This window comes from Schistocerca serialis, chromosome 9 (genome assembly GCF_023864345.2).
Source record: "Schistocerca serialis cubense isolate TAMUIC-IGC-003099 chromosome 9, iqSchSeri2.2, whole genome shotgun sequence".
Lineage (NCBI taxonomy): Eukaryota > Metazoa > Arthropoda > Insecta > Orthoptera > Acrididae > Schistocerca > Schistocerca serialis.
The window spans coordinates 38,652,559-38,668,852 of record NC_064646.1 but is presented as its reverse complement, the minus strand read 5'-3'; the positions used below and the strand labels follow the sequence as shown (position 1 = coordinate 38,668,852).

General features: G+C 40.9%; 1 protein-coding gene across 1 annotated transcript in view; it reads left to right on the top strand.

Annotated features, from left to right (window-relative positions):
* The first annotated feature begins 1,032 nt into the window (after window positions 1-1,032).
* Window positions 1,033-16,294, top strand: part of LOC126418697 (UDP-glycosyltransferase UGT5-like) — a 111,000-nt gene continuing 95,738 nt past the window's right edge. The window contains exon 1 of the mRNA XM_050085592.1: window positions 1,033-1,151. The gene's annotated coding sequence lies outside the window, so the exon portion shown is untranslated. The remainder of the gene's footprint in view (window positions 1,152-16,294) is intronic.

The following is a 16,294-nucleotide window of genomic DNA, read 5'->3' as shown; positions in this document are numbered from 1 at the left end:
GTGGGGTGTACTTTGTGAGACCAGTACCATGTGCTTATACAATTGTTTGACCCATCAGGTTAATAGTAAGACGATAGTAACCAGTTCGAGGTTTTTCTTTTGTAATTTGTGTTTCGATGTAATTTATTTTAATTATCAAAATTATTGTGGAGTTACACTCTTTGTGTAAACCAAGTTGACCACGTGAAGCATGTAGTGTAGTCATCAAAGTAGCCCTCAGCTATTCTTTTCGGGAAGATTTCACAGAGAGTTAGTATGAATTTAGTATACCAGTGTTTGGTAATTTGATGACGGACAGGATTGTGCTACGAACGTAACTTCTTTGGGTGAAAATTGAATCGGTTGGTTGTGGTTAATTTGCTCTTGCATATGTTTCAACGTTCTTCGTGTGTTATTTTATAAATGCAGTGTTGTATGCAGTCTCCCAATCTTGGCTCCATATTTGATGTGTTCCGTAAGATTACAAACTCACATTTTCACAATCCTAAACAAGGCACCAGTTTAGTTATGAATCAAGTTTAATATGCTGAAATTTTAACGGAACAATGATCAATGATAAAATAAATGTCCAAATATAAACTGATTTATTTCTTTTTATTTAAATTGTCTTTTTGTACATATATATATATATATATATATATATATATATATCACCGGTTATCGTAAGATGACTACTAAAACAGTATAATTAATGTTAGTCTGGTTGGGAATTTGGTAAGCTAGACTGGATACCTGGTGAAACAGTTGCTCAGTAATGCAAGGTTAACTTCCCCAGATAGCTCACAGCTTTTAACACGCTTTTATTGTCTTGAATATCAGCACCGCTTTTAGAACAAGTTAATGCATCAACATTACATCGTCATTGTATGTCATAGTGCATTTGAGTCTCTGACGTACCGAAGCGTAAGTAGATAAGCGGCGCGTTATCACACAGATGGCGCGGACAGATGGCCACGTCCTGCAGCTGAAGGCGATGTGCGCAGAGATTTGGCGGTGACTGCGGGGCCATTCGTTGCCCCAGGCCAGGGCCAGGGCCAGGGCCGCCTTGCCCCCCACCACTACCTCCACGGCTAAAGGCGGGGGACTTCTGCACGGCGCCCCTCAGTCGGTAGGAGGCAAAGCAGCGCGCGCCCACTGTAGCAGCGGCAAAGGTTGGTGCCCTCTTGCATCTGCGCACCCCCGTGTTTTTCGTGTCGCCTTCCCGGTGAACGAACCTCGTTTTTCCTTTTAGTCCAGTCAACCAAGACCAAGTAAGGCCTAGTAGGAGGGAAAAATCGCGTAGGGGCAAATATTTGCACAGTGCTTGGAGGGAATGTCCTGAAAAATATACTAAAGATCCTAACCAGTGAGGTGTGAGAGTCCGGGTGGGGATGGGTTTACGGCGACCAGTTCGTGAACACAAAGGGAAAATCTTGAAAATTTTTTTTCACTTTTCTAAATAATGTAGCTCATACAATAAAGAGTTGTTCAAATGGTTCAAATGGCTCTAAGCACTATGGGACTTAACTTCTGAGGTCATCAGTCCCCTAGAACTTAGAACTACTTAAACCTAACTAACCTAAGGAACTTCACAACATCCATGCCCGAGGCAGCATTCGAACCTGCGACCGTAGCAGTCTCGCGGTTCCAGACTGTAGCGCCTACAACCACTCGGCCACCTCGGCCGGCTAAAGAGTTGTAAGGCCATGTAATGCTTACCAACTCTTAACAGATTTTTTGGGGGCAATTTGATGTATGAACCAAAGCTTTTGATCACACACTTTTTTCTGCCTTGTGTTCTGCGTTGCAAGTGAAATTCAGCGATGTTAATTATTCATGTACAGAACAGGTACAACTACGAAACAAAGTAGAAACGCATTTTTTTGTGGGAGTTCTTTACACTGTTGTGTTTAACGTAGACTATTAATAATATCTGTCTGTCATAACTTATGTTAAAAATTTTAATAATGATCATAAAAAATTTAGTAATTAAGTCATAGTTTTGCTTTAAAAGAATCCTTAATTTTCAAATTTAAGTCATAATAATAGTATGTGGTTTGGTTACAGATGTTTTAGGACACTGTACAAAATTTCAGCTCTCCGTCTTTAATAGTTCTTAACCGAAGTGCACCAGAACATCAGAAAAGTGAACTTCAGAGAAATCAAGTTATAGCTTGTTTTTCCATCTACCCCGCGTAAGACTAACACACCCGAGGTCCATATTCATCTTGTTCCTGGTGTTTTTCTCCCTACGTTTTTTATTGCAGACTACTTCTTCTTATTCTTGCTTCTTTGATGTCTTGCAACACTGACTTCTCTGCTTGAAGGGTGTCCTGCGGTCAGTGGTAGTTAAAGTTCTTTGCATCTTTAGTCCAACAGGCACTGCCATCAGTTCCATAACAAACGTTCACTGATAATCGCTGAAACACAGAAGAGCATCCAGCATACCTATTTTCAAAGGATATATTCCTATGAGAACAATTTTTGGTATCCTTTTCCATTTAGAGTTGTTATAACTCCCATTTGGGTTTTGAGTCCTACTTTGTGATTACTTCTCTAACAATCTTGTTTCACTAAGACAGACTGAAAAGTCATAAAAGAAACAAGTAAGATCAAAATTACGTTTTTTAACAGAACTGTCAGAGTCACATGGAGGCGTCATCATGTGTGCAGGCACCTTCAATTCCCTCAAATTTTGGGACTTTCTTCGGTACAATATCCTCGAAGCAAAATTTTTCTTGTTCAGAAGACTACAAAGAATTTTTAAGACTAAAATTAAAAAGAACTGGAGAGGAAATGCTGGCGAGGTATACCCTGTAAACTGACGATCGAGTAGCAGAGGATGACCAAGAATCAACTCACCTCCACCAGTGTAGAACAGAGTGCAGAGAGTTACGTAGATTCTGTCCATATGCGTTACTTACGTTAACATTATCCTATCTGCTTTTCATGCAGTGTTAAAGCACAGTGTGGGAAATGAACATACCCCGGGCATGTCTGCACCTTACATCGCCAGTGGTTGGTAAGACGTGATGTGGAAGCTCTGTATAACTTTGTGAAACACCCTATAGCCGCTTCTTGTGACGTAGTGGGGTGTGTAGAGTGGGGGTATCAGTTGTTCGACCTTCGGTTTGCCGACGTTTGAAGGACAGAATGGCATGAACGCGGTCCGGCGACCTTCCCACCCTTGCACTTCTACCGCACACATCGGCCCCGCACACCCTGATAACACCCCCAGAACAGACACCGACTCAAAGGAAGGCCTCGGCGCTTGTTCGTGACGTCACGTCAGCTAGGCACGGCGAACGCCAGTTCTGTTGCAGGCATACTCATAATGGTGGTGTTTCCTTCTCTGACACAGGAAAATGTGAAACTATTGGCGGTAGTTGACCAACACACATTGTTCTGAGAGATTTCTGCAATCAATTAATTGTGCAATTCATTACACTTCTTAACAAATAGTGTACTCCTGAACTTAAATTTCCACCTGTTTTAAAGATTGACATACAAAAACAACTTCATGGTCCAGCAGCAACAGAACTCGTGCTTCTTTACCTTATTCGTAAATCTGAGGAAGTTACGTTTGTACTGGGCTGCTTTTGCAAGAAACTGTGAACACATTGGTCCTCTTCTTTAGGTATCTTGGTTGACTATGGGGTGAGGAGCACTGAATGTTAATGAAATATCTTGTGATTGTACACGTTGGGGGAGGTGATGGGGGACAGAAGAAGAGGCAAAAGACAGATACTTGTTTTATCAAATAAAATTTTTTTTATCTTATAAATTTTCTCCTTTCAGTTGCAAGAGGGGGATATTTATCTTTTCTAATGTGCATGTTTAAAAAAGTTTAAGCTCAGCAGTATTTTCGATGTATGAAGCTATTTTGTTTCCTGTTTAGAATTCCTTTCGTTGAAAACGACTGTAATCTAATGAGTGGCAACAGTTGGACATTTACACATGTAAATTATTTCACATTTCCAGTGAAGATGTCAAACGAAAATAAATAAATAAATAAAAGAAACTAGTTAATTCTAAGGGGGTTGGGGTAAGTTTCGATACCAAAATGGATCAAGTAAATACAGTTACTTGAATGTAAAATTTACGAAGCTTGCAATGGGGCAAAGCGTCTTCTCATATTCTTCTACGTTTGTTTCGACAGTATTCAGTAATACAGAACTATGATCTTCATTTGTAGCTTTACGATAGTAAGAAAATCTTTCATCTTAAAATAAAACTGCAGAATCCAGAACAATACCAAACATTTTGTCCAAAAATAAGAGATTTATAGTGATAAGCACGTCCAGGCGTTTCTGCCTGCAACAGACCTGGCGTTCGCCGTGCCTAGCTGACGTGACGTCACCAACAAGCGCCGAGGCCTTCTTTTGAGTCGGTGTTGCCAGAACACAACTTATCTCCAATACGGCTCCACTGCACTTAGATGAGGTACACGCATTTAATATCTGATTTTAATCCACTTCTTTCGAAAATAAACATCAATTTTATACCATTATAACAATATTCTTAATAATCTGTGACATTTGCATCCCCTGAACGCGGAAACTATTGTTGTTGTTGTGGTCTTCAGTCCTGAGACTAGTTTGTCGCAGCTCCCCATGCTACTCTATCCTGTACAAGCTTCTTCATCTCTGAGTAACTACTGCAACCTACATCCTTCTGAACCTGTTTAGTGTATTCGTCTCTTAGTCTCCCTCTACGATTTTTACCCTCCACGCTGCCCTCCAATACTAAATTGGTGATCCCTTGATGCCTCAGAACATGTCCAACCAACCGATCCCTTCTTCTAGTCAAGTTGTGCCACAAACTCCTCTTCTCCCCAATTCTCCTCAATACCTCCTCATTAGTTACGTGATCTACCCATCTAATCTTCAGCATTCTTCTGTAGCACCACATTTCGAAAGCTTCTATTCTCTTCTTGTCCAAACTATTTATCGTCCATGCTTCACTTCCATCGGAAACTATTAACCCTAGAAAAAAATTAATAGGACCTTTTTTTGTAGTAAATTTAATTTAGTTTAATTTTGTACAGAGAAACATTTTTGCTAGAAGCCGCGGTTTTCTAGTTCTTCGCGAAAGACATAAAGAAAGTAACCTTTAAGCCCACCCCGATGCCACCGATCACACCCCTCCGATCACGATTTTTCGTAAGCTGTTCAGAACACTCCCTGCTAACACTGTGCAAAACTTTGCGACCACACCGTTTTTACCCTCCAATTTTCCTTCGTTGACTGGTCTATTTGCACTGTAACACATGACGCAGGTTCACGTGTGGAATCGTTGTACTGTTGTGACTTAGCACCTACCGTGTGAGGCTGCGCAGTGGTGAAGCCGTGGACTCAGGAAGGACGGGATTCTGATCTCCATTTGGTGACCCACACTAAGCTCTTCTTCAGCCTCCCCTGAAGACGGACGCTGGGGTGAATTCTTTGTAGGGCGCGCTCAGTGTTTCGCACAACACCCTTCTTCAACGTGAATCTTTGCACCGTCTCTAGTGATTCCATTGTCGACTGGACGTCAACGTTTATCTCCGTAGTTTTATTTTCATCAGAAGACATCACGCACATCTATGAAGAACAAATGTGAATCCACTTATTTCGAGCGTCCACGACAGCTAGATACCTAGCCTGTTGTTCGTCAGAAGGGTAACACAAGGAAATATTACAAATAACGGATTCTTCATTATTGTTTGCATACAGTATCTTGCGAAGAATGCACAATTAAATTTTTATGTTATTTGAGGCGTACAGGGTGCAAAGTTTAGCATACAGAACCGCCACCGCTGGCAGGAACAATGGATTCACCCCGGCTGGCCATCATGTCGAACTCAGACTGCACACATTACATGCTGCTCCAATTCTGTGCCACGGTTCATTAATCGCAGTGGCGGCGTGTTTGTCTCTCTTCATGTCTAACTTTTAATGTAAACTAGTGTGCAAACCCGCTGACGATGAACTGCATTAACGGAAGAAAGATTTTAGCGAACTGATAAATATACACCAAAACGAAATTCGCAAGACTGTGACAGGAAAACAATGTGGTGGATTTACTGTACAGCATCGCCGCAAAGTCCTGTTACCTCACCATTAAAAACCAACATAATCCCCAAAACTTCTATAAATAACATGAATGATAGTTCTTTAGAGCACTTTTCTTGAAATATGAACCCTGTAAGGCTGGTCGCGAGAAGCAATACGGCGGTACCGATGGAGGTCTAGGAGATAAACATTCGTGATTTCAAGCCTTCTTCGCCGCGCGGGATTAGCCAAGCGGTCTTTGGCGCAGCAGTCATGGACTGTGCGGCTGGTCCCGGCGGAGATTCGAGTCCTCCCTTGGGAATGGGTGTGTGTGTTTGTCCCTAGGATAATTTACGTTAAGTAGTGTGTAAGCTTAGGGACTGATGACCTTAAGGTTTCACACACATTTGAACATTTTTTTCAAGCCTTCTTCGTCCTGTACCATCCAGTACAGGAAGTCGCAAAACAACGTAGTTTACTTCAAGCAAAAGTGTAGAGGAGATTCCATTAATTCGTAGCTGACGTGAAGACGAGGCTTGCTGGTATCCCGAACACACCTGCCGTGTCCAACGCCGATCAGTCAGGTTTCGTGAAAGAGCTGCGAGAAAACCGCACTTAATCATTTGGAGGCAAAAAAATGCAGACTCTGTTGTGTAACACCTTAATGCTATGACAAATTTATATACAACAATGACAGTGATAACTATGAGTGGATTACTGGTTACACAGCTTTATATCTCTCTTCAAAGACCTCAAGACATATTCGATCAAGAATAAAACAAGGACTGCTTAGTGGCAAAAATATTATATTCGACCTACCAAAATCTGTAAAAATAAGAACGAATAATTTTTAAATTTCATTCGAAACGATTTCTAACCTGTTGCACAAATTAATTCATTGCCTTTGTTGGACTAACGATACCTCTGTCTTTCAGACTGTTCATATAACACAGATTCTCCCGGAACCAACCAACTCTAGATAAAGAATTTTTTTCCAATGTGGAAAATATTTAAAGGAAATTGTCAGACAACATAATTTCCGATAGCTCCATGTCATCTGAGGTTATAAGGAGAACAGCATTCTTAAATTTCAGTCATTTGTGGATTATCAGTTTGCATCTGCACATTTTATTAATTGATTTAAGTATGCCAAGCGTGCTCCACAGTAAGCAGAGCAATGGGCACGGCCATTTCTTACTCCACAGCAATGCTGTCTAAATAAAACTACTCATTACTGGAACTTACCTGAAAGCATTAATTTTGCTTTCGTCACGTGCGTCTGGCGTAAGCAAACTCTTTGTTTTCGTCATTCAAGTGACACTGCGCTTTATTGTGGAGATTATGCAAAATAAACAAGCAACTCACTGTTACTAAAATGTATAGTATTCAAAAATTATCGTAAGAACTGTGCTACAGGAATTGTTATAAAATGATGCATGTGTAAGAAATATTACGTTTCGATAAATTCATGTTACGATTGATGGAAGTCGTCTGTAATGTAACGTCAAACACTGCCTTGATTTATTTTCTACCTTTATAACCGATATATGTGCAACGGTTTAGCTGTTGATATGAACTGCCTCCTGTACAAAACATTAATGATACATTACACTTTGTGTATGGTTTAACTGCTTTAAAATTCGCACAGGTAACACTGGATATTTGCTCTATGCGACGCTGCGCCCTCTTGTCATGGCCGAGCGCACGCTAGGCAAACAGGGCTGCCCAAATTGCTGTCACAAGCTGTTCTTTGTGCTACAAACACGAGTAACTTCAGCAATTAAAAAAAACTTACAGTACGTTGTAAGGTGACAGGCTTTGGGGGCAGATGTGAAGACCGCAGTTTCTGTAGTATAATTCGCGGCAAAGTGGAAGTCGAGAATCTGGCGTGTTTACATCTAATTTAAAAGGAAATTCAAAAGAAATTAAAATAATTTCTTAATGGCAACTCCTTCTACTCATTAGATGAATTTTTGAATATAGTAAGTGGGTGATTTCCCCAAACCCCATCAAAAAAAAAATTAAGAATATTAAGTTTCATGTAATATTTTGTGTAATGTAGTACCTTGTATAGACACATTTCATTAACCTGACACTTTCCACATCATTACGAAATGTCGTATTCATGGTCTATGGAACAAGTACTAATCTAAGACAGCGGCAGAATCGTCCTAGTTTCGGCACTGACCGACAGAGGGCGGTACTTTAAAATGAGTACGGGCAGTTTGGCGTCCAGCCACGTGACGGGCCGACACGCTGGCTCATGGCGGGCTTTCTCCGGGCCGCTTTTAGCATCGAGCTAAAGTGAATGTATGATGTAGAAATAAATAAAAACTGATCCCAATGTGGCACAAAGGACCTTGTAGGCTCACTTTAAAGCAGAAAATTAGCCGGTTGTGCTCTTATAAACGCGCCTCCAGTCGCCCGGGTAGTTTTTGAATTATAATAAATTGAATATTGTAATAACTAAGTAAGATTGTAAAGTGGACATCTTGGAGACGCTTTTACAAAATTATACTGAATGAGTAGTATTACGATATCTATGTAACTTTTTTACAAGTTTTAAAAATTCAAATGAGGATCCAGAACACTGTTTTCGTGGTTAAAAATGCGGAATTTTGATAAATAAAAAAATAGGAACTATAAAGATAGCGGCAGTACAGGAAAGTAGACATAAGGAAATGGGTAATACAATTATAATATCAGTTATTTATGCATTGAAAGTATTTTAAATAATGAAAAGTTCTATATGAAGAACACGTAAATTTTAATAATATGAGAATGATATCCCTTACAGAAATTCTGATGATGAATCTGAATTCAGCGGAAAATTTCCGTCTGAATAGAAGTGCATTTTATTGTATCTATATTAATTGTAAAAGTAAATTTTATGTGCAAACAAACTTGTTTTGACTTCAGTCTTCAAACTGAGGGCTTTTAAGGGCGGCCATTTTCTGTGGTAAGGGGCAGTCATTCAATTGCGTTGAAAGGGCCTGTGCTGGCAGAAGTCCGTGCACGAACTGGACTTCCCTATTTTCGGAGCGCGAAGTCACGTGGAACTTGTGACTTTCAGCAGTTGGGTGCTGCTGCACTTCGAAGAATTCTCTGTGGTGCATTTGTGAGACTTGTGAAAATTACGCGCACGAGTTAGAAAATTTTCGTACCGCGAAGTCGTGTCGAAGTTTAACTCTGATCAACCGCTGTGGGACATAGTGATTTCAGCTTGCAGTTGTACTTCGGATTGTGCTTGGTTTATTACAATTTTGCAGGAAGTATTCTCCGCTCGGAACTTTGTTCATCTTGGCGTTTCAGCTATTCAAAAAGAAACATAAAGTGAATAATTGCTGAATGATTGTGATTAATATTTGAGTGGCACTGTTGAACTAACTCGGTACCTATCTGAGGTGAAATCAAGAACACTTAGGCCTAACAGTATCTCAGTCAAATGTATCCTGAACAAGTCAAAATAAACTCCAGTTAGTTAAAACTGTGTTGTATTCACTAAAAATTATTCCTGCCTGCTAAAATTTGTTTTTATGAACTTGACATTAATTTGAAATGACTGGGAATAGTGCAGCGGATGTGGTTGGAACTCCTCAGACCTAACGTAGCCAATTTAGTTAATAAGTCCAACCACATTTTACAGAACCCCAAAAGTATGCATGCAATGTAGATGCTTGGGTGATTTTTTTTTTTTTTTTCGTGCAGAAGCACGTGGGGGCTCGAGCCATCTAGTTTTACTAGATAAATGACTTAGAAATAAAATTATTGTGATCACCCAGTGCAACTAGTGTGTTCCTCCCGATATCGCGCATAGAGGGAAACCGTAACACGTCGCAAATGATTTTCTCGACCCAGCGTAGCTCGCGAATGAGTATTTCTCGTCCGTGGTGCTCGCAGCGTCTTAGCAGCTAACATTTTGACAGTGCATTTCTTTCGCTGTATTCCTTCAGCATTAAAAAAGTTCAGGGTAGCTTTCGTCACGTCACACTCGATTATTCGATTATCATCATCATCATCTTGGACAGCTTCCAGCCACTGGCTGGGTCTGTCGGGAACACAAGCCTCTCCATCGTGTTCTGTCTTTCCACCATTCCCCCTCTTCCACCTTCGTCCAGTTCTCTCCTCTTCTCACCACACCTTCCTTCACTCCCTTCACCCATCTATCTCTTGGTCTTCCCCTGGGCCTCTTCCCCTCCAGCTGCAGATCAAACATCCTCTTTGGAATTCTTCCCTCATCCATTCTCTTCATGTGTCCATACCACTGCAGTCTTGATTTTTCTATTCTGTCCTGTACTGGTTCCTCCTTTAGTCTTTCCCTCACATACACATTTCGCAATCTGTCTCGTCTTGTTACACTCAACCTGCTCCTCTGGAACTTCATTTCATTAGCTTGTATTCTACTTTTGTCGCTTTTGTGCATTACCCATGTCTCACTTCCGTATGCCAATATGGGGACAAAGTAGGTTCGGTATATAATTCCCTTGGATTTCTGTGGCACCTCCTTGCTCCAAATAAGCCCCCTAATGCATTTGAAGAACTGCCCTGCTTTTCTGCACCTTTCATTTATTTCCATTGCGTTTCCCCCCTTACTTTCAATCATGCTTCCCAGGTACTTGAAGTTCTCTACCACTTGTAGTTTTTCCCCTCCATAAGTTATATCCACATTTGGCCTATTCTTCTTCCTTGTTGTGACAATTATTTCACTTTTCTTTGCAGAGAAATGCATTCCATATTGTGCTGCCGTTGCCTCCCCATACATCTAACTGCTCTTGCACCTCCTTCTCGCAATTTCCCCATAACATCAGGTCATCGGCAAAAAGCACTGCTTTCATTTTATGATCTCCAATTGCATTTGATACTTGCTGTAGGATTTCATCCATAACAATAATAAACAATAAAGGTGAAAGTGCACTTCCCTGTCGCAGCCCATTTTCCAGCTTGAACCATGCAGTACGTTCCCTCCCCACTTTCACACAACTCTCACAACCCCTCGTCCAAGTCGTGGGAGATGGGTAACGGCACAAAGTAGGGGACTGCCTATAGGGGCGATGTACAGCGGGGACTTCGTGTGCCCCAGGACCGCTACGGTAGCTGGGAAGGCCCTATGGGAACCCCGAAACGTGACGGCTAACGGGCTAACGGGGCTCTGGTGAAGCTGCGATAGGCCTAGCAAGCCAGTAGTGGATAAATCAACTGCTTTCAAAAAGGGAACATGTGTTTTGACCTATAAGAAAGATTAATAACTTTGTGTGTTCAGCGTACGTTTTACTACACCACATCACTGCGCAGTTTTCAGTCAAGTGTGCCTAGTAAAAGACATATGGCATTCCTACACCCTACAGACCTCATTACTTCAGTGAGAGAGAACCTTAGCCTGTTTTTCCGTTAAAACCTCACAACCAAAGCAACGGACCTCTGTGCTGAACGTCCACCTTAGTTAAAGACGCCATGTTGGTGCACATATCAGAAATTCTGCGCTTTGGTCTGACGCAACAAGACACAACTAGGTCCCCTACACGTGGTGGTACTGCAGTATAAATGGAGACACTTCGGCAGTAGGCATCTCTGCAGCTTCAATTTACTTCATAAAGCGTGACTAAAACCTCTCCACGCCCTGCGTAGCTTCTTGCTGATACATTAAATTTATCGACAACGCTTATTTTAGACAGTACAAAACTAAATGTTTCGAACAGTGCAAGCTCGTCGTTGTTTGGTGACTTCTTTAGCCCTTGGCTGCATTTTTCGTTTGCATTTATTGCGATTTATTTTTTCGTGGACGGTAAAGATTTTGGTTCCAGTGACAGAACTGGTTTGTTCAGGCCTGCCACATGAGATGGCGCCACAGTATTTAGCGTGTTTGAGATATCAGGAATGATAAGTGTTATGTAAACACTAGACACGCGAGACAGGACATTGCTGATAATGAATGTAATCTGCTTGCTATAAATGGGCAATGTGCTTTATATTGAGCGGCTTTATCTGGTGTCTGCGTTGTTTTTGGAGCGTTTTTCTGCGAAGCAGCAGTAAGTCAGACGCTGTTACGACAAGGTGAATGACATTACTGTTTTTTAGAAAATGAAGTGGTCTTTATTGACGCACCTTTTATGCAATCAATCTTTGTTTGCTGATATGATATTTGTACAATCAATACGCTCAGCTTTTTGGTAAAGAACAGGACTACATTACTGTTGATACATTCTCAAGAATGTGCTATAAATTTATACACCGCAGAGTAAGATCTGGTTATACCATAACTTGGAAGCAGTAAGCCACACAGTTACAAAATAAGTAAATATGCATCATGCATTTCGAGGCAGATGGTTACATCGGCAAGCAATGTACAGGGTGATTATAATTAAAGTTAAACTTTCAAAACGGTGTAGAAATAAGACCACTGGTCAGAATGAGGTCAAATTGCAACAGCATATTATCGGAGAAGGGGGAAAACGTACAGCAGAAGAAGAAAAAAATAGTGTGAAAACTGATCAATAGATGGCGCCGCTGTATGAGTCAGAATACGTAAATGAAAACACCTGTCATGCGCACGGGCCACTGAAGTTGGTATAAACACGGCGGGTACACGGATTTTCCTCCTTTCGCGTCTGCGACGCCAAGACTGTCTCAATGCAGGATCGCGCTCTGCTTGTAAAGCTGTATTAAGGGGCTCCGGAACGCCCTATACTTGCAATGTTAAAATAACGCTTATAAATTACATCTTTCCTCACAAAGTATTTGAGGTAGGAAGTTGAACTTTTTACAGATTATTTATTGGAATATGGGCTACAACTTAACACAGGGATTTTACAAAATTTTAGTTCAGTTATTAAAGATGATTTTTTTTTTCAATTGTAATGAAAATTCACAACATTTTTTTGCGAATTTTTATTTATATATTCAAAAATATACAGTTTTTTGGAAAAAGACTGTGTTAAATTATGCAGAAGGTACTGTGTAACATTTACTGAAAGTTTGAAACAAATATGTTTGGAAGATCCTTAGAAAACATGTAATTAGTATGAGAAAATAAAAGTTTTAGGAATCGAGCGACAAAGATTGGATTAACTTTTTAGTGCATTCCAGGTCCATAGGATGGATTATCTTCATCCTCTGCAGACTCCTCCTCCAGCTTCCTCTTGTTCCTCCTCCTGTTTAACCTTGCTTGTATTTCTAGACTCTTTACAGCCCTGTGTGCAGCCCGAAGGCGTTCCTTGTCTAAAGCAAGCATCGCTCGTACCATGTTAGAACCTATCTTCATTCCCATATTTCTAAATACCTTGCACCTTACAATGTTGCCATCATTGAAAGTCGCAACAGCATCATACACACCAAAGTGAAGTGTTTCTATTCCAACAAATACAGTCTTGGGGTTCTCGACCATATAACACTATTTACACTTTCATTGGGGTTTTGAGTTTTTCCGTGAATACACTTTTTCAACAGTTCAGGTGCTGCTAAGTCTCTGAAAATAGGTTTCATCACCTCCATTATTGCATGAGGCAGACTATGCTTATGAGTGTACACTTCACCAGTTAGCAATCCTTTGTTATATTTACACCAACTGTCTTCTTCTTTGGGACACAAGCTATGTTGGGGATTTTCATCGGTTGAAGAAGTATGAAAAAAAAGAGCCCAAACAGCCTTCTTCATTTCGTCGACACTTTGTGTATTTTGCCTAATAGCCATTCCATAATAGTTCTGTATTTTGTCAACTACACTGTCAGTTAACCTTCCCTTCCCATCCAACCCTTTACCATCACTGAGTTTTTGTTTTTTGTACGAAGCTTTCAGTCGCCGAAGTCTTGTTCCCATTCGCTTCTGTACGTGTCCAATACACTCAAATTTCTGCACTACAACATCATCACCATAGGGCTTCAGTCCTTGAACATGTTTGAAACTTTTAGAATCACCGTCACCAAGGTAATTAACATATCGCACTTTATCACACGCCTCAGAACGCTGGAATATACTGGCAACACCAGCCACTTCCATTCCTCCACTACTGCCACTATAGTTAGCTTTGCAATTATTTTCATGTGTACCTTTATATTTTTGTGGACATCTACAATACTTAGATATTACTGCTACATCTAAAACTTTCCCTGTATACATACTGGTGGCAGATACTACACCATGAAGAGATGTGTGTCCCCGTTTATGCCAGGTACCATCGAACGCTGCAGTCAAATCTCTGTTACCATTATTTTCCATTACTGCCTCTTCCACAGCGTTCTTCATAGATTCTATACAGACATCTTCTACTTTAGACCCTATTAATTTATTATAGGTCGTAAACTTGGTGGGGGGATTTGGAAGATTCATGATGCCACAGAAAATTGCACCTGCAGTAGCACCCTTACCAACTGAACGCAAGGAATAAACAAATCTAATGTTGTGTTCGTAGATTTTGCTACCATTTTCTTCAGTTGCAGTTACTGCAACACTGTTCCAACAGGTGGTCATGTATGAACACACATCACATTTCAGTTGTATTTCACTAGCAAGTCCTACGTGCTTTATTATGGAGAGTTCCAGACCAACTTCACTACAATGAATACATCTTACACAGTTTGAAAAAATTCCTTTGAGAACCGACATATCAAATATTTCATTCACATCCGATTCGCCCATAAAACATTCATAGTTTTCACTCATTGAACCAAGCATCTTCTGTGAAGTATTTTCTTTCCCACTTTGACTGCTATGGGCAGGTGTACTCGAGAGGTTAGGTTCACTCACTTGGTTATCGTCTTTATTGTTTACAGTAATAACACATACCTTTGGCTTTCCAACATTTCTCCTTTTCTTAAAAGCCTTCAGAGGATTTCTAATAACTTTACTTTTACTCATTATTATACTTCAACAAAACAGAGACTCAAGAAACAGAATTAATTACGAATATTTTCGAGATAACGACAGAGTAAATAAACATGAAACCAGAAGCTCCAGACACTGGAGGGTTTGAAAAAAAGGCGTTGGTCCGATGACTGCCGTGGGTCTAGAGAAAATGATTCGGAAAGGGGTTCTTTTGGTGGGCAACCTGGTAGAGGGAGGAAACGAATTGATTCGACGTCAGTGGAAGCAGTGGCCACTGCAGTGGAGGAGGAGACGAGTGATGGTGTGCAAACATGTAGTGCACGGAGAACAGCCCGGACATTGGACATACCCGTGAGCATCGTGCGTCAAATCCTACGGAACATCCTTCTTTGTTATCCATCAAAAATTACCCATGCCCACGAGTTGCTTGCTGTTGACCTGCCAGCAAGAGAGAGAGCTTTGCTTTAGAATTTTTTGTTCGCACGGAAGTGGACAATGATTCACCGTGGAAGATTGTGTGGACAGACGAAGCCCACTTCCATCTGACAAGATATGTCAATACACATAACTGTCGAATATGGGCAACGGAAAATCCACACGGAAATCAACCAGTAGCACCTCATTCTGAAAAGGTCACTGTGTAGTGCGTGTTTACGGCATCGTTTATCATAGGGCCATATTTTTCGAAGAGGCAGGTGCATCCGGCCCTGTTACCTGTACCGTCACTGGTAAGCGCTATGAGTGTCTTTTGCGCAACCACGTAGTCATTCCAGCTCTCCAGCAGTGTGGATGTGTGGATGGGATCATTTTTATGCAAGATGGCGCACCTCCGCACATTGCAAATTCAGTTAAACAGCTGCTGAAGCGCCATTTTGGAAAGGCTAGAATTATCAGCTGTCATTTCCCTACAGCCTGGCCGTCCCGATCACCGGATCTTAATCCATGTGACTTCTGGCTTTGTGGCTATCTGAAAGATGCTGTGTTCAGTGATCCGATTGCAAACTTAGTGACATTGAAGGTACACATTGCGCAACACACTCTGAACGTGATCCCAGGAACACTTCGATCAGTTGTGGAACGTGCTGTTTCTCGATTTCAACTTGTTGCAGGAAACGATGGGCAGCATACTGAACATATTTTGCGCCAGTCACATGGAAATTAGTAATCAGATTTAATTTTGATTGACGCTTTTTATGCGGTTTTTGGCCTCAGGACAATTAAAAACCGATTTTTCCTATCCGATGTGACATGACCTTGCCGTGGTGGATGGGCTTACGTAGCTAACAGTATCACATCTGTACACTCATGCACACTGAGTAATACAGTTTGTTTAACGTCAGATGTACACTCTAGGCAGTGTTGTGTGATTCATTTGTCATTTGTAGTCGACCACTGTTAAATTATGATGCTTATAACGCCATCTATTGCTACATTTTGTAACTATTTGTTTTTCTTCTGCCATACGT